Source organism: Scyliorhinus canicula, chromosome 12 (assembly GCF_902713615.1).
Source record: "Scyliorhinus canicula chromosome 12, sScyCan1.1, whole genome shotgun sequence".
Lineage (NCBI taxonomy): Eukaryota > Metazoa > Chordata > Chondrichthyes > Carcharhiniformes > Scyliorhinidae > Scyliorhinus > Scyliorhinus canicula.
In genome coordinates this window covers 44,878,162-44,896,614 of record NC_052157.1, presented here as the reverse complement: position 1 = coordinate 44,896,614, position 18,453 = coordinate 44,878,162, and the positions used below count along the sequence as shown (strand labels likewise).

The window sequence follows — 18,453 nt, the reverse complement described above, 5'->3', positions numbered from 1 at the left end:
GAACAGTAACCGTTACAATGCAGTTGAACCTAACCACGAAAAAGAATTCTGGGCTGGGGTACGGGGAAAAATACAGCTACGCACAGGAGAATAACATTTTCCCAGGTTTGTTAAATCAAAATATTTCAGATCAGCATGTCCTTCTCCAATAATTCACTGTATAATCATCAGATGACCAGAATGGCAAGTATATAAAAGTAGAGCAATTTTTGAGCCATTAAAAGCCGAATACGAGTGTTGCAGAATGAAATAATTTCCACCCATGGGACACAGGCAGGAAAAAGACGGGCAGGGAAAATTGGCGGGATGGTAGCGCAGTGATTAGTAATGCTGCTTCACAGCGCCAGGGTTCCAGGTTCGATTCCCACTTGGTCACCGTCTGAGCAGAGGCTGCATGTTTTCCCTGTGTCTGTGTGGGGTTCCTCTGGGTGCTCTGGTTTCCTCCCACAAGTCACGAAATTGGGTGAATTGGATATTCTGAATTCTCCCTCTGAGTACCCGAACAGACGCTGGAGTGCGGTGACGGGGGGATTTTCACAGTAAGTTCATTGCAGTGTTAATGTAAGCCTACTTGTGACAATAATAAAGATGCAAACCTACTCTCGTCTTCAACTACAAACTTTAATCCCAAATTCAGAGCAGTACACAGTACTGTGGATTTGCCTTGCTAAAATTGACCCTTAAGTGTCCAAAGAAGTGCAGGTTACAGTGGGATTGAGGATTATGGGGATGGGTTGGGGGAGTGGACCTAGATAAGGTGCTCTTTCAGGCAGCAGGTGCAGACCTGATGGGCCAAATGGCCTCCTTCTGCAATTCTTCATTTCGCAGACAAACCATCTTTGTGTCACCTCTGGGTAAACTGTCAATTTAATGATAAATCCTACTGGTCAAAAGGAGTGGAGCTATGATATTGTAGACATGTCCCTGTCCTGCAGCTCCCTTCAAACGGGTTTCCTTGCTGGCCAAACTCACTTAAACCAGCTGAGAGGGGGAGCCTTTTATCCCAGCAGATCGCTGGATTCAGACTCTAGGCTTATAATTGCTGTCATTTGCAGTACTTCAGCTGCTGGTGTCGTATTCTAACCAGGTTCCATTCCCCCATCAACCCTATACTAGTTGAATTACATTGCATCCTGGTCAAGTAATGTCTTCATTTTAAAATTCTCATCTTTGTTTTCAACTTCCCTCTGTGGCCTTACCCCTCCCTATCTCTGTAATCGCCTCCAGCCCAACAACCCTCCAAGATATCTGCGCTCCTCAAATTCTGACCTCTTGTGCATCCCCGATTTTAATCGCTCCACCACTGATGACCGTGCCTCCAGTTACCCATGCCCCAAGCACTGGAATGTCCTCTCCACACTCCTCAGTCTCTCTACTTTGTTTTCCTCCTTTAGGAGACTTCTTCAACTTACCTGTTTGACCAAGCTTTTGTTCACCTGAACTAATATCTGCTAATGGGGCTTGGAGTCATACTCTTGGACATTCCATTGAATTATAGGTTCCATTAGTTGTTGCTGTGTTGAGCTTCCTCTTAACTTCAGAACGTAAACTTATAAATTAGAGAAACTTACAGGTGATTAGCTCATCCGCTTATTTCATGATTTTAGGAGGGAACTTAACGACACAGATTATTTTCTTGCAAGTTTCCTATGCATACAAGTGTCAGATAATATTTTGGGATATCAATAAGATGAGATGGCAAAGTTTTCATAATTAATCTAGCAAGGTTTTTACTTGTATATCTCACATTATTAGTGCTGCAACTCTTGGTAAACTGTATTCATGTTTTACCCATCATTTGTATTGCAAATAATGAAACTGAATAATATAAATAATTCAAATGCAGGGACTGTCTCTTGATAACCTTGTTATTCAGCTATCAGCTACCTGCTAAGTGGGAAGAGGCAATTTTTGTTACACAGTTCATAAAGCTGTGTTGTGTAGAGCAGGAATTTGGGTCAAGGCCAGCCAGTCTCTCAACTGAGCTGGGTAATTGGAGAACGGCTGAATGACAAAGTGCTTCCCCTCAATACAGCAGGGAGAGAAGAGTCAGTGTGGAGATATTGCAGGCTATCCCCATGCACTTCCTCGCTCCAGACAGAATTGGGAAACGCCTGGGAGCAGGTCTGCCAGCTAATCAATAGACCGGGGGTCAAGTATTGAAGCTCTGGACCTCACAAATAATTGGAATATACCAAGCTCAAGAAATATAAAATATTCTAGGGCATATTTTCCAAGGGCCAATCCTTTTTTTTTGGCAAAACAAGCAACAAGGATTGGGAAAGCAGCAAGTGAAGACCTTTTGCAAGTTCCCCCAGTCTGTGCAGAATTCAGTCCTTTGATTGTTGCATGTAAAGTTGTGCCAAAGCGAAGCTGCAATATTCAAATTAATTTAAACAGAGCATATGTCATTTCCGATTGGTTTTGGATGGGATTGCACCATGTGCTCTGATTACCTATCTGCAGTGGTTAATTAGGAAGTGTGGAAAAAGCTCTGAAAAGGCCAGGCATATTTTTTCTGCAACTTCAGTTCGATATTCTAATTTTCTAGCACCGTTTTTATTGGTGGCTTTTGTTCTTTTTATAATCACGGTCCTTTTTTGTCATTTTGTTTCAGTAGGTTCTGTTTAAAAAGATATTCATTGAACATCCAGCAGGGATTCTGAACAGGAGGTTCACCCCCATCTTGGGCATGCAAGTCTTGAAACTATGCTGTGGAATAACCGATTAATGCATTTTGTCTGAAATTTCTCTTTTTTTAAAGCGGAGTATTAACTCATTTAAAATAAATGCAGTCCCAGCAAAATGTCCATCAAATATGATACTCTTTAGTGCTTATCATTCTCCAGTGTGATTTAAGCTGCTGGGAGGATAGAGGTTACATTTCCTAAATACCATTTCTATTCAGTCAATAGCTTGCTATTTTTAAAACAATGGGTGAGATTCTCTGGCCACCTTGTGGGAGGCGGCCCGTCGTTGGATCTTCTGGTCCCACCGCTGTCAATGGGATTTCCCATTGAATCCACTCCACGCCATTGGGAAAACCTGTGGCGGGGGTACACCGTCGACAGACCAGAAGATGTCACCCAATATTATTTAAGCACAAAAATTAATGCCAACAACAACATTTGGAGGACTAATTGATTAAATGTGAGAGACTGATTTAATAACAGATATTGACTGTGACCCTATATCCTTCAGTACAAGTTCTGCAGAAGATAATTCAGTCGATTTATGCAATCAGGGATCATCAACTCCGTCACACCATTCTCCTTATATCATCAGTGCTCATTGGTTGAAAGAAAAGACATAGAACATAGAACAGTACAGCACACAACAGGCCCTTCGGCCCTCGATGTTGTGCCGAGCAATTATCACCCTACTCAAACCCACGTATCCACCCTATACCCGTAACCCAAGAACCCCCCCTTAACCTTACTTTTTTAGGACACTACCGGCAATTTAGCATGGCCAATCCACCTAACCCGCACATCTTTGGACTGTGGGAGGAAACCGGAGCACCCGGAGGAAACCCACGCACACACGGGGAGGACGTGCAGACTCCGCACAGACAGTGGCCCAGCCGGGAAGCGAACCTGGGACCTGGGACCCTGGAGCTGTGAAGCATTTATGCTAACCACCATGCTACCGTACCGTAGCGTTTCTTATGATTAATTCTAATCCTTTTAAAACTGATAATTTTTTTTAAAAAGGGGTACCAACAGTGAAACTCTCTTCCCAGAACCCAATAATAAAGATGATTGATAGATTTAATACTTGGGTTTCAACCAGCTAGCGGTAAATACTATGATCATATTAGTATGTAGGTCGCCGGCACAGATATTAAGCAGCGCGGACTAGTTGGAAAGTAGAACCACAGCTTGCTTTAAAATTCCTTGAAATACAAGCCATTCAGGTCATCAAGTCCACAATACAGCTTTTCTCCACATAAGCCATCCTACTCGATCTCACACTTTGGCTTGCTCACGGAACACCAAGGCAAAATTTTCAGCAACTGTCCAATTGTCTTTCAAAGAAAATCATGGACTCTACTTCAATGACAGCTTATAACAGAGAATGACACATTAAAATCACCTTGGTGCAAATAGTTTTTTTCTAACTTTTTTTTCCAACATAATTTTAAAATTTGAATGTCTTGTTATTGGCTGACAGATCAATGAACCACACCACTGCTTTAAAGCCTTCATTCATAAGAAGGTAGGGAAGGAGTTCCCACTCGTGGACAAATGCAAAATGCATAATGCATAAATATGATAGTTACTAATATATAGGGATTCAGCAGAAATTATTTTACAACGTAGAGCGGTTGAGGTGAATAGCATCACAGAATCAAGATGTATTTGAGGGGAAGTTAAATGAGGAAGAAAGGAATAGCAGGATATTCCAGACGGTTAGATGAAGTAAGATGAGAAGAACACAACGAAGAGCATAAATTCCAGCTTCAAGCCGTTGGGCCAAATGGCCTGTTTTAGTGTAGTGAGCTTCTATGTAACAATCAGACCATTCTTTGACTAGCTCAGTCCCTGTGAAAATAAAACTCATAAATCATCCTTTTCTCTTCACAACTGTAGCCCATCAATGCTGGGAATATTCAGTGTTTATTACAGAACGGTCCCTAATTGCACTGCCAAAGATGAGAAATATACGCCAGAATTTACTGGGAATATCGACATTTCTCAGATTATAAAATAACTATTTTAACTGGGGGTAAAAAGCACTACATTAGCAGAGATTTACAAAGTTAGACATTAGCTGCTTTGTTCACTAAATCCTTTGATAGAAGTATCCGTTCAACAACTAAGAAACCACAGAGAGAGGAAATCTTGATGACTTCTATAGAACATAAAGGCAGGAGTCAATTATGACAAGATTACTTTTTTTTTATTAACTTTAGCCTTCAAGCCACTGGACTGGAATGCCACTTAGGATTTATGATGCTAATAGCATGACCCAACACTCATGCAACAGTCAAAAATCATAATTACTGCACCAGCACAGGCAAGCCCTTACACCTGGTTGGGAATCTAAGCTAGTGAGATGTCTAATTTAAAGAACACAGATGGCAGTGAAACCAACGGCAAGATTCACTGTAAAACAAAACCCTTTTCTGCTCTGAGAACACAGGGCAGTGCCGGAGGGGCATATGTCACCGTACATCTGCTTCTGTTTAGCAGTACAGAATTTGTGAAAGCATAGCAAGACAGAAAAAAAAATGCATTTATCCTGCCAGTCAAGGGCCCTGCTCTCCAAGATGAATTAGTTCCATGCGATGATTCAGCTGTTGTTTTTGCCTCTCTTATTTTCTCCTTTCATGAAGGTACTGGTGCCGACAATCCCCAGTATCTCGTTTGTGTGGCCCATTCTTTATGAGAGAGAGGGGGGTTTAAGGGTTGGGCAACAATTCAGCTATGGGAGTCATCAAGTCCCAACAAACCTTGCTTTTAGTCATGGTCCATAAAAGCACAATTTCCCGCAGAGACTGCAATAGGCAGTGGCCAATATTTAGAAACTAGCTGATAGCCCCATGTGCCTGCCTTGTCATTGATGGTCAATCGTATTCCTTCTGCTGCTTTGGATGAGGTTATCTGGCAGATCATAAACTAGAAATCAAACTTTAGGCCTTCTCATTCATGTGGCTCAGTCCTGCACTGCGTGGTGGATTTAACTAGGTTTATTGTTTAAATAAGATTTGGTCCTCAGTCCTCACATAGATTTATTGCCAGAATGCAAACAAAATCCATTTATGATGAAATTATCCAGCCTCATTACTTTTCCACAATTGAGTTACATTCACAATGAAGTTTATTTCATTCACTCTGTGACGAGGCATCACTCATCATGCTTTCATTTTGTGACGACCAATATTATTTTGAAAAACGTTTATCTAGTTTATTTCAGCACTTTTGGTTCCTGTGTTTTAAGCCATTCTTGTAGATGAGTCCTCCGTCATGTGTCTGGACAGTATTTTCAGTTGCCCTGATATTGAGATAAATTATCACATCATGCCTAAGATACTGAACATATTACTAAACCTACAAGCTTTTTCTTTTCTTTGATAGAATAATTCCCTGCTAGGCCTTGTTTTAGAGTTAATAAATATCTTACACCTGTACGTATTTCCTATCTACAAAGTTCCTGTCAGTATATTGTCACACTTTTGTGTCAACTTCTTTGATTATATATTTCTACTTCTACATTGCATGTCTGCAAAAACCTGTCACACCAGGTCAGACAGTGGTGCACTGGTTAGTACTGCCGCCTCACGGCGCCAAGGGCCCGGGTTCAATCCTGGCCTCGGGTCACTGTCTGTGTGGAGTTTGCACATTCTCCCCCTGTATACGTGGGTCTCACCTCCACATCCCAAAGATGTGCAAGGGTAGGTAGATTGGCCATGCTAAATTGCCTCTTAATTCGAAAAAATATAATTGGGTACTCTAAATTAAAAAAAATAAATAAACTTATTACATTGCAATTGTAGCCTCCTGCCAATGGGGGCAGAGCAGCTCCTCAGTTTTGCATCTCCAACTCCTTAATCTGCAGTGCAGAACCAGCTTTAATTCCCATACTGAGATTGATTTGTTAACCATAAATTATTACACAAAATAAGGACAAAATCTATGATTTTAAACCCAGGCCTGAAAACTCTTTATTTTCAATACCAAAAACAACTTGTCAAACTTGGCTTTGTCTTTGGATAGTATTCCTAATGCAATTAAAACAAACCTGCTTATTTCAAATCAGCTGATAATTCAATATTTTAAGGACCAAATTCCTACTTTGCTATGCGGTTATGTTGCTGAATTCAAATGATTGGATATTCCATATTTTCATTATACAATATTTTCTAAATTATCGTAGATTGTAGTAAAAAGTAACAATCTAGAGTTGCTGTGCTAAACCATATTCAGTTTTATCTTCCCTGAAAAAAACAAATTAGCCTCAACTTAATCACTTTGGACGTCCCCCATCTTCAAAAGCTTAAGATTTATTACTGTAGGCAACATGCCTTAAGGCCCAATTTTTAGGAAAGCTACAGTTGCATCTTCATAGTTTCATAGCATTTACAGTACAGAAGGAGGCCATTTGGCCCATCGAGTCTGCATCGGCTCCTGGAAAGAACACCCTACCCAAGGTTAACACCTCCACCCTGTCCCCATAACCCAGTAACCCCACACAACACTAAGGGCAATTTTGGACACTAAGGGCAATTTAACATGGCCAATCCATCTACCTGCACATCTTTGGACTGTGGGAGGAAACCGGAGCACCCGGAGGAAACCTACGCACACACGGGGAGGATGTGTAGACTCCGCACAGACAGTGACCCAAGCCGGAATCGAACCTGGGACCCTGGTGCTGTGAAGCGATTGTGCTATCCACAATGCTACCGTGCTACCGTATCAGCTAAGATTTGAGTAAGCAGTCCCTCAACAATTAAATTCTACCTCAGTTATAGCCACCCAATGCCGAGTCACATTTATCTCTACTGCAGATTAAATATTCATCATAAGGTTGTGGTTTTGCTGCCAATGTTGGCATTTATTGTCCTTCCTTAACAGTTCAATGCAACTGAATATCTTATTAGGTCACTTTAGAGAAGTTATATCGTTAGTTTGAACAAGAGCCACATATAGACCAGATTGGATAAGGATGAGAGATAAGGATGAGAGATTTATTTATTTAGATCTTTACAACAATCCGACAACTGCACCAGCACTTTTAGCAACTCTCTATTTCCATATTAATTTTTAAATCAAAATCCTAAATTACTATGGTGAGATTTGAACTTATGCACACTGAAATATTTAGTCCAAGCATCTGGATGAAATGAAAAATGAAAATTGCTTATTGTCACAAGTAGGCTTCAAATGAAGTTACTGTGAAAAGCCCCTAGTCGCCACATTCCGGCTTGTTTGGGGAGGCTTGTACGGGAAGTGAACTTTGCTGCTGGCCTGCCTTGGTCTGCTTTAAAAGTCAGCTCTTTAGCCTTGTGCTAAATCAGCCCCTGGGATGAGTAAGCTGTAACATAACGGCTTCACTACCATAAAATAATAAAGGTGTTTAATAGCATGGATAGTGAAGGAACTTCTCCTCTGTTTGAGAAGTCACCAACAGGAGGTCTATCACTAAAAGACTGGGCAGTGAGGTTAGGATTACCACTATTATTTCTGACTGCAAAAGAAGTGATCAGTCAAATTCAAATAATGAAATCCAGAATGGCAAGTCAAGCTTTGCAAGTGGGTTCATGTGCATGTGAGGCACAGCTGACTCACTGATTTACAATGTGCTGTGCCATGCGACATTCTGAAACGTGCACCATTGCTTCCAGGCAGGTTGAAGTTTGAAAGTTCTCTTCTGATGATGGTGATCAGGTGTTTGTCTGGGACATTATATCAGAACTCATTCCAGTGTTGAATGAGGATTGAATGTGACCACATGTGACAGCATTAGCGGCATCCTATTTTGTTTGGGGGGTATATAGGTGCCATAGTGGGCACTATTGAATGGGTGTTCATTTTAATGTTCCAGTTGGAATACTAATTGCAGAGTTAAGCTAACAATTGCGCCACCCCACCCACCCCAGATTAGGGATGTGCAATATTCAGCAGCTGAGTATATCAGGCCATGTGTGGAGTGGCGTAGGCTTGATGGGCCGAATGACCCGTATGCATGCAGTAAAATTCAATCTTGACTGGGTGCTTGAAGTTGAACTCATCAACACCTTGTTCCGCTCATCAGTTTTCAGATGAGGAAAATCCTTGGTTTTACCTTTGCTAGGTGACGTTTAAAATTCAAATTTCTGACCAAAATTATACATACGCACATAGGATAGGACTCCATTGTACTTCATTAACTGCTAAAGACGACATTATGTGGTGTCTTGATGGCTTTGTTCTGATAGAAAGCCAATACTGGTTTTAGAGATGTTGGGTTGGGCTTTTCAGTTTTGATTCATGCCTTCATTACCTCCAGACTTAACTACTCCCACGCAGTCCTGGCTGGTCTCCCACATTCTACCCTCTGTAAACTGGAGGTCATTCAAAATCCACTGCTCATGTCTTAGCTCACTCCAAGTCCCATTCACTTATCACATCTGTGCTCAGTGACCTACATTGGGTCCCAGACAAGTAACAATTAATTAAAAAATTTGTATCCGTGTGACAAAACTCCTCCATGACCTCACCCCTCTCTATCAATGCAATCTCCTCCAGCCCACAACCCTTGAGATATTGTTAATCCTCTTAATTCTGGTTTCTTGAGCATCCTAATTTTAAACGCGCCACCATTGGTGGCCCTACCTTCAGCTGTCCTGGCACTAAACTCTGGATTTCCCTCACTACACCTTTCTTTCTTCCTTTAAGACGCTCCTTGAAACGCACCTCTTTTACCAAACTTTTAGCCATCCTTATACCAATATATGTGGTTCAGCGCTATATTTTGTTTTATAATGCTCCTGTGAAGTACCTTGGAATAATTTATGACATTAAAGGTGCAATATAAAAAGAATTTGTTGTATAATGTGTTTGCCATTATCTTTAGATGAGTAGAAATGACAAATATTACTACACAAAGCTTTTGCAGCACATAAACCTTGTCACAGGGATTGGAAAGATTGGGGAGCATGACATCTTTAAGTGAAATTTGGATAAATATTTGAAACAGATACTGGGCTATGGCGAAGAGTGTAGGACAGTGGGATTCATTTTGGATTGCCAGCACAGAGCCGTTGGACAATATGGGCGAATAGACACCTTTGGTGCTTTCAAATCCAATGCTTCAAATACAACTGCACTCCAAACACTTATTTCTTTTAACATCGTGATATTGCTTTTCGCAAGTATGATATTTCTGCACTAAGTTTAACAAAGTTCATTAATGTTGATGTACCATTTCCACAGTGTTTCATTTATTTATCAGCTAACTTGAAGATATTTTTTATTTATTTCGAATGCAAAATATATATTATATATAAGTTTGCAAAATAGCATGGATTCCTCTATTTTCCATTTCAATGACAGTACAATGCTGCAAGATTTGAGTGAGCTACATTTATAAGAACTCTTATTCATTCCCACATTAGAAATAAAAATAAAGTCAGGAGATAACAGCAGCTCCAGCAACATCTGAAAAGAAACAGACAAGATAACATTTCAGATTTTCCCCTTGTCAGATGTGCCGTGCATTTTCAGCATTTTGCTGTTAGTTTCAGTAGTTCCAGCTCCATCTGCCTCAAGGACATATTTAGTTCACAAGAAATGAGACAGGCTATACTGCTGAGTCTGAACATGAAGCTGAGCAAGGTTAGTAATTTAGTAAAACCCGAGCTGCCCTCAAATTCATTGTTTTTAACGCTGACCTCAGTGGAAATTGCAGAACTCACTTTACACTGTAATAAGAAGCCAGCCAGTGATGTCCATATGTTCGGAAAACTATTTTGTGCGATCGAGTTTTTCAAGGAAAAGCCATTATTCAAGAGATTGAGTTACATGAAATACAATGTCACATCTTTTCTTAGCATCCATTACCGGCAAAGAATTTATGGGTTGCTTTAATTCAAGATTGTGAGAAAACACCAAATCTGACAAGAAAATAATGCAAAATACTGTGTGCCCTGTTGATTTTTTAAGAAAACAAACATTTGACTCTGAAGTTACATGGTAGGACACAGCACAGGAAAACTGAAACATCTTTCAAAATTCTGTTCTTCACTATTTTAGCAGAGTTATTTCTGAAGCAGCATGAATAAGGGATTTCTTACAAAAGTGTCAAAGTGTTTATGTGTTACTGTCCTAGGGTGCTGGCTTCCACTTCTACAAGGTGTTATTGTGTGGAACTGGGAAGCAAATGCGTCACCAGCGATGTCTGCACAAGACATGCAAGCTGCTCGAGGGGAAAATGTGGCTTCCAGGTCACGTTAACTGTCTTGAGCTAATCTGCTGATCTGTGTGTTGTCAGAATAAATCTGTTACTTCTAAAAATAATGCAGTGACTTTTCTGGGACAAATTATGTCATCTTAGTAATTTTCTTTTAAAAATATAAACTCAAACCCTGAATGGTTCAGTGGGTAAATTACCTTGTTTGACACTGAACCACACTGACCAGAAAGATCCAAGGTTTGATCCAGGCTGAGTTAGTTGGCCTTAGCTGATAGTGGAAGCAGCAATCAACTTCAATCATCCCTGACCTAGAGAAATGAAACAGCCATTACACAGGCTTCCCCTTCTGCTTGTACAGAAAGCTGCTTTAATTGCTAGTATGGTGAATGCTGAGTGTGCATTAAAGCCTCCAAAATATTAATTGATACTCTCTCTTTCAACCCAGCACTGTCTTCCTTCACTCCACCATTAATCCTGACATATTCCTTCAACTCCCCGTAGACTAAGTCCTTGTGCCCTCCTTCCTCTCCTTAAATTCTCATTTTATTTTCCCCATGCCTCAGACGATTCTGACATCCACCTCCCTCCCATCAGTCATTTTTGAACACTCCTTCCACCCACCACGTTAATTCGACCACTCTGCTGAGGTGAGAGGGGAATCTAGAGTAGCACACAGGGAAAACAGAGCAGTTGGAAGTAGTTTTTTGGAGCGAGAGGGGAGAAACCCACCCCAGCACAGTGGGGCGGGGGAAGAAAATCGTGAGCAATAACTGGGTGAGGGAGGGAGGGAGGACCTGTAGTCATTAACAAAAGAGCTGGGGAGACACCGAGTATCAGGCTTTTCTGTGGGTGGATTTAGAATGCTAGTTAGAACTGTGGAGGAGAGTGCAAGTATTGGCTGGGAAGATGGGCAGGGAATGTGCAGGGGAAGGAAAATATAGAATTCAATGTTTGCTGCTTATGGACCACCTGTCCAATCCATAGTCAACAGGGTCAGGTTCAAATGGTCCATTTTGGATGAAACAATTAAAAAGACAATAATTAAAAGCTTTTTCTACCATTTACAGGTTATTTGATGCTATTGGGAAAAAGATTAAATTGTTGAAAAAAGTAATTAATTCCCAAATAGCTTAAAAATAAAACCAAATTTAAAACTGTGATCCTCATTTTCATTATAGATTCTATAATGCAACACATTGCATCAAATAAAATACCAGCATTTTCTACGTGCCCATGCCATCAACACCTATATCCCTCTTCTTGGACTTAGAACATAGAACAGTACAGCACAGAACAGGCCCTTCGGCCCATGATGTTGTGCCGAGCAATGATCACCCTACTCAAACCCCCCCCCTTAACCTTACTTTTTAGGACACTACGGGCAATTTAGCATGGCCAATCCACCTAACCCGCACATCTTTGGACTGTGGGAGGAAACCGGAGCACCCGGAGGAAACCCACGCACACACGGGGAGGACGTGCAGACTCCGCACAGACAGTGACCCAGCCGAGAATCAAACCTGGGACCCTGGAGCTGTGAAGCATTTACGCTAACCACCATGCCGCCGTGCTGCCCATGTGCTTTTTCCAATATCAATTAAAATTTCTAAAAATAATTGTATTATTTTTCAAAATGTTTTACACAATTTACATTATACATTTAACTACCATTCAAACAATTCCTCCGGCAACCCGAAAACAATTAATCAACTAACTAACTACACCCCCTTTAGCTGCTAACTGATGATAATTACTTTTTTTTTTAAACAGACAATTTTATTGAGGTATTTTTGGCATTGTAAACAGTAACAATATACATTAGTGTGCAGATACCAATTACAAAAAACATAGTGCAAATAACAGTACCACTCTCGCAGATAGACCCGCCTATTCTTCCCCCCCTACTCTACACTATTTTACCCCCCCCCCCCACTGACGATTAGTCCCCCGCGAAGAAGTCGATGAATGGTTGCCACCTACAGGCGAACCCCGATAGTGATCCTCATAAGGCGAACTTGATTTTTCCAAGCCGAGAAAGCTTGCCATGTCCGACAGCCAGACTTCGGTCTTTGGGGGCTTTGAGTCCCTCCAGGCCAACAGTATTCGTCGCCGGGCTATCAGGGAAACAAAGGCCACAACGTCGGCCTCTATCCCCTCCTGTTCTCCCGGGTCTTCCGACACCCCAAAAATCACCACCTCTGGACTCATCACCACCCTTGTTTTCAGTACCCGGGATATGACGTCCGCAAATCCCTGCCAGTATCCGCTGAGTTTTGGACACGCCCAGAACATGTGGACATGGTTCGCTGGTCCACTCCCACATCTAGCACACTTGTCCTCCAGCCCAAAGAATTTTCTCATCCGGGCCACCGTCATGTGGGCCCGGTGAACCAACTTGAACTGAATCAGGCCGAGCCTGGCACATGTTGCGGTTGCATTTACCCTCCTCAGAGCGTCTGCCATACTCCTCCCTCCAACTCCCGACCGAGCTCCTCCTCCCACTTATGTTTCAGTTCCTCGGTCCCTGTGTCCTCTGCTCCCATAAGCTCCTTATAAATATCCGAGACTCTCCCCTCTCCTACCTCACCCCTGGAAATTACCCTGTCCTGGATCCCCCTTGGTGGAAGGCGTGGAAAGGACGGGACCTTTCTACGTACGAAATCCCGCACCTGCAAGTACCGAAAGTCATTCCCCCTCGCCAGCCCGAACTTCTCCTCCAGCGCCCTCATGTTCGCGAAGGTCCCTTCCAGGAACAAGTCGCCCATCCTTCCCACCCCCGCCCTCGGCCACGCTCGAAACCCACCATCCATCTTCCCCAGGACAAATCGGTGGTTGTCACATATTGGGGACCAGACCGACGCTCCCACTTCCCCCACATGCTTCCTCCATTGGCCCCAAATCCTCAAAGCTGCCACCACTATAGGGCTGGTGGAGTACCTGGCCGGTGGGAGCGGCAGGGGAGCCGTGACCAGGGCTGCCAAGCTGGAGCCCCTGCACTAAGCAGCCTCCACCTGCTCCCAAACCGACCCTGTACCCACCATCCATTTCCTTATCATGGCTATGTTAGCCGCCCAGTAGTAGTTGCTGAGGTTCGGCAACGCCAGTCCCCCTTGCTACGGTTCCGTTCCAGCATCCCCCTCTTTAAACTGACTGTAATTACTTAAGTGAGATATGTAGGGGTGACATCTAGTGAACCCCTCTCATTACCTCTTAAACTAAATTTAACCTTCTCTAGGCTAAGAAACTCCATCAAGTCTCCCAGTCATGCTGATGCAGAGGGTGGAGAAACTGACTTCAAACCCAATAGGATCCATTTCCTCGCCACTAGCGAGGCAAAGGCTCGAACATCTGCCCCTGTGCCTGTTTGGAGCTCCGGCATACGAATACGAGCCCTAGGGGGCTGGGTTCTAGGTCCAACTCTAACAATGTCGAGATGCTGCTAAAGAAAGTGCTACAGAGCTTCCTCAGTTTTAGGCATGACCAAAACATGTGCATATGATTGGATGGCCCCCTCACGCACCTTTCACAAATGTCCTCAACTCCTTTGAACAGGCGACTCATTCTTTACCTCGTCAAATGTGTTCTATGAATTATCTTCAATTGTATTAGTGCCAACCTTGGGCACAATGTCGATGCATTTACCCTCTGTAAAATTTCGTACCACAACCCTTCCTCCAAAGTCTGCCTCAATTCTTCCTCCCATTTGGCCTTCACCCTATCCAGGGATTCTGATCCTGCTTCCATTATTTTCCTATTATAGCCGACGTAACCCCCCCTTCTATCTTCAGCACCATCAACGCCTATTCTAGCAAAGAAAGGGGCAAATAAAAATTTTCCATCAATTAAAATTTGACATACCTAACCTAAACTGTAACTTTGTGCCCCACTGTAATTTTAATACTGGTAAGGCTTGGCTCAGTGATAAGCATTCTTATCACTAAATCAGGTTGAGGGCCCATTCCAGAGATTTAAACATATAATCTAGGATGACATGCCACTGCAGTACTGAGGGAGAGCTGCACTGTTTTTCAGATGAGGCATTACACTGGAGGGCCTGTCAAACCCCTCAGATGGACGCAATAGACTCCACACTATTTCAAGAATGACAGAGGCTCTTGGTGTTTGATCAATATCCATTCCTCAACCAGCATCGCTAAATCAGGTTATCTGGTGAATATTACGTTGCTGTTTCCAATGGGAATTGTTCTCTTTTGCTACTACAGAGGCTGCATTTGAAAAAGTAATTCATTGGCAGTGAAGCACTTTGGGATGTCCTGAGTTTATAGAAACAGCACTGTACAACTGCATGCTCATTCTTTCTCATTCCTTATTACAAATCATGGGTTTATATTTAGGTCTGTCTATTGTATTTAGTTGTCATGGCACTTCAGTATCCTTTGAGCTGTACCCCAGTATAAATCACAGGGAGGGGGGTGGGAGGATGGAGAAAATACAGGGATAGGGTATGGGGGGTGATAGAGGAGATGTGAGTAAGTGGAGAAAAAAGGGGATTAAAGGGAGGCAGCAAGTGCAGCAGATTCTCAGTTATTATTAAAGGCAAAGATAAAAAATATTTAAAAGCTGTATCTGCTTGAGTTTGAATGACCATAAATCAGGGTAAGTTCAGTGCTCCCACAGTGGGTCACACTTGAAGCTGGAATGGGTTGATGTATGGGCTGCAACATTTCAGTTCCAATTCTGCGACCATGCTCCATTTTGAGTGTGGGATCACTGAATTTGTACAAGTGAAAATAGATGGTCTTTACAACAAAACAGATGCTCAAATATGCTGATCCATCCACTTAATGAAAACCATATGTTAAAGTTTTATAGCAGATCAAAGTTGAAGTTGCCCTCTTTGTAGGCCTACAGAGTTCCACTTTTGAGAATTAAAAAAATGTATATATGAACCCCTTTCTGAACATTATCCCAAGTTTTAAACTTCCTTGCAGTTTTTACATTTTCAATACCAATGAGAAGAGCTGCATTAAAAATGCTCCATGTTTCATACAAACATCCGTGACACAAGAATAACATGTATGTTTCCATGCATGTAACAGAATCTCATGAGAATTATTCTATGACACTGTATCTAATTTTAGGGAGTAATGATTGTTTGCAGATCTGAAATTATGAATAAGTACGTAACTAGCCAGGAATTAACAGGAATATTGATTCATTACATACATTCACAAAAATGCACCCATAAAAGTATAAATACAAATGTACACATGCCTAAGCATGCACACGTGTGTAAATATACTAAAAATATGCTGGAGCTGAAATACAAACGGTGGAATCCAGGTTGGTAAACAGCATTAAAGAGAAAAGAGAGGTTATAACTTGTCAGGCATGCGTCAAGAATGTAAAATGTACACCAGAATAAGGAAATTGCACAGCTAGCTCAGGAAATAAACTTGCAGGGTTACAGGGACATTGTGGGGGAAAGGCACTGACTGGATTGTTTTGCAAAGACTCAATGGGCTGAATGGCCCACCCTCCCCACTGTGGGTTCCCCAGCAGTGGGGCGGGTGCGCCAATCAAAACGCTGTAGACTTCAGTGGAACCAAAACATCCTGCCGGCAGCCAATGTCAAACCGCCTCCACCACCGGAAAAAATGTTGCAGGGGTGAAGAGGGGGAACTTTAGCCTCAATGACTTCTCTTTACAGTCAGGTGCTGCGAGACCTGACTTTATATTTCAATTGGGACAAAGTTCCAGAAGACCAAGGCGGGCCTTTTAAACAATCCAACCCAGTCTTTGGTAGCTCATCTCCACCAAGTTTCTGGCAGCAGTGGCCTGAGCTAGCATGCACCCTTCCTCTTGGAATGAAAATCTGGCCATTCAGGTCTTTTTATTTGAGGCGCATAAGCTGAGCTCAGAATTTTCTTGATTCTGCGCACCAACCCCGGAATCGAAAATCTGGGTCATTGTCCGGAATTCTGTGCCTGAGTTTGTCGGTGAGATCTCGTGGCCCAATTGTCCCTGCCCCACCATTGACGTAACAAGGTTCCCGAGCTTATTTAAGTAGATAAAATTTAATTATAGGGCTTCCCCGCCGTATTGTTCCCTCACATTGGGATCACCTCGCCGACATGAGATTTAGAACAATTTTTAAAAACCGGAACCTGGCAAAGTAAACCCGCTGGAGGCACGCAGTTACGTTCAGCCCTGAGGGGGAGGGCGGGGGGAACAGTGCTGAACCCTGGCATGGCGAGGGGGCCCCCTCTGGGGTACTCTCCATGGAAGGGGGAGCGGGAAGAGGCCGTTCCGCATGTGCATGGGGGGGGGGGGGGGGGGGGGGGGGGGGAGAGGAGAGGGAAGTTGCCCGTGTGTGCGCGATGGGGGCAGGGCTTCCTCTTTTACAAAGGCCGTCCAGATCTCTGGTTGTTCAGCAGCCTGATGTATGAACCCAGTGGGGGCCCGTTTAGCTCACTTAGCCAGACAGCTGGTTCGTGTTGCAGTGCGAGGCCTGCAGCGCGGGTGTCATTCCCATATCAGCTGAGGTTATTCATGAAGGCCCTGCCTTCCCAACCTTGCCCCTCGCCTGAGGTGTGGTGATCCTCAGGTTAAATCACCACCAGTCAGCTCTTCCCCCTCAAAAGGGGAACTCAGCCCAAAGTCATATGGGACTATGACCACTTTACCTTATATTAACCCAAACTGATCTCAGAAGTCTTTATGATATTGGTGAATCATTTTCTTTTGTGCTGCCAGGCCCCTTCATCACAAGAGATCATATTTAGTCTCCTAGCAGATTTGTCCCGTACTGTTTCAGAAGCAGTGGAACACATGGCAATCCCCGAGGTCTGAACCAGTTTCCCCACTCTTTCTGCACAGATAAGAGGTAACCCGAGACCCTTAAGGGAATCTGATGGATCCTATGATATTCTTTCAAAGAAGAGAGGGGAGTTTTCCCTGGTGTCCAGGCCAATATTTATCCCCCAGCAACATTAATAAAACAGATCCACTGGCCATTCACTTCACTGATAAATTTTCAGAGCAGCTCTGCTGAAATTACTTCCTAATTCTTGGGTGGTGGTGAAAACAGACAGTACAAGGTAAAATACTGAACAGAATACTAAAACACTAAGGAAAAATAACTACTGAATCAAGTGCTTAGAGAAAGAATATAATGGTATCAATTGTAGAAGTACTTTGCTGGTTTGGAAATATGGATCCACAACCCAAAGGCAGCAACTGAAGCAACCGACAACTGCTCAACTTTCCAAAAAGAAAAGAAACAAACATAAATAAAAACCTGAAATAAAACAAAAACGTGCTAAAAATATATAGCAAGTTGGTCAGCATCTGGGAAGTGAAAAGACAGGCAAATAGAAAATACTGGGAATACTCAGGTCAGCCAGCAACAGTGAAATCAACATTTCATGTCCATATTATTCTGATAAAGAGTCCACAGCAACCTGTTTCTTTATATCCTCCAGATGCTACCCAACCTTTTGAGTATTTCCATTGTTTCCCTTTTTATTTCTGAATTCTAGATTTTCCTTTTTATTTTAAAACTTGATTACCCATGTAAATAACGCAAAGCAA

General features: G+C 42.6%; 1 protein-coding gene across 1 annotated transcript in view; it reads right to left on the bottom strand.

The window, feature by feature from the left end:
* The window catches only part of efl1 (elongation factor like GTPase 1), a 405,088-nt gene that overhangs the window by 1,915 nt on the left and 384,720 nt on the right, over positions 1 to 18,453 (bottom strand). The gene's annotated exons all lie outside the window — the stretch shown is intronic.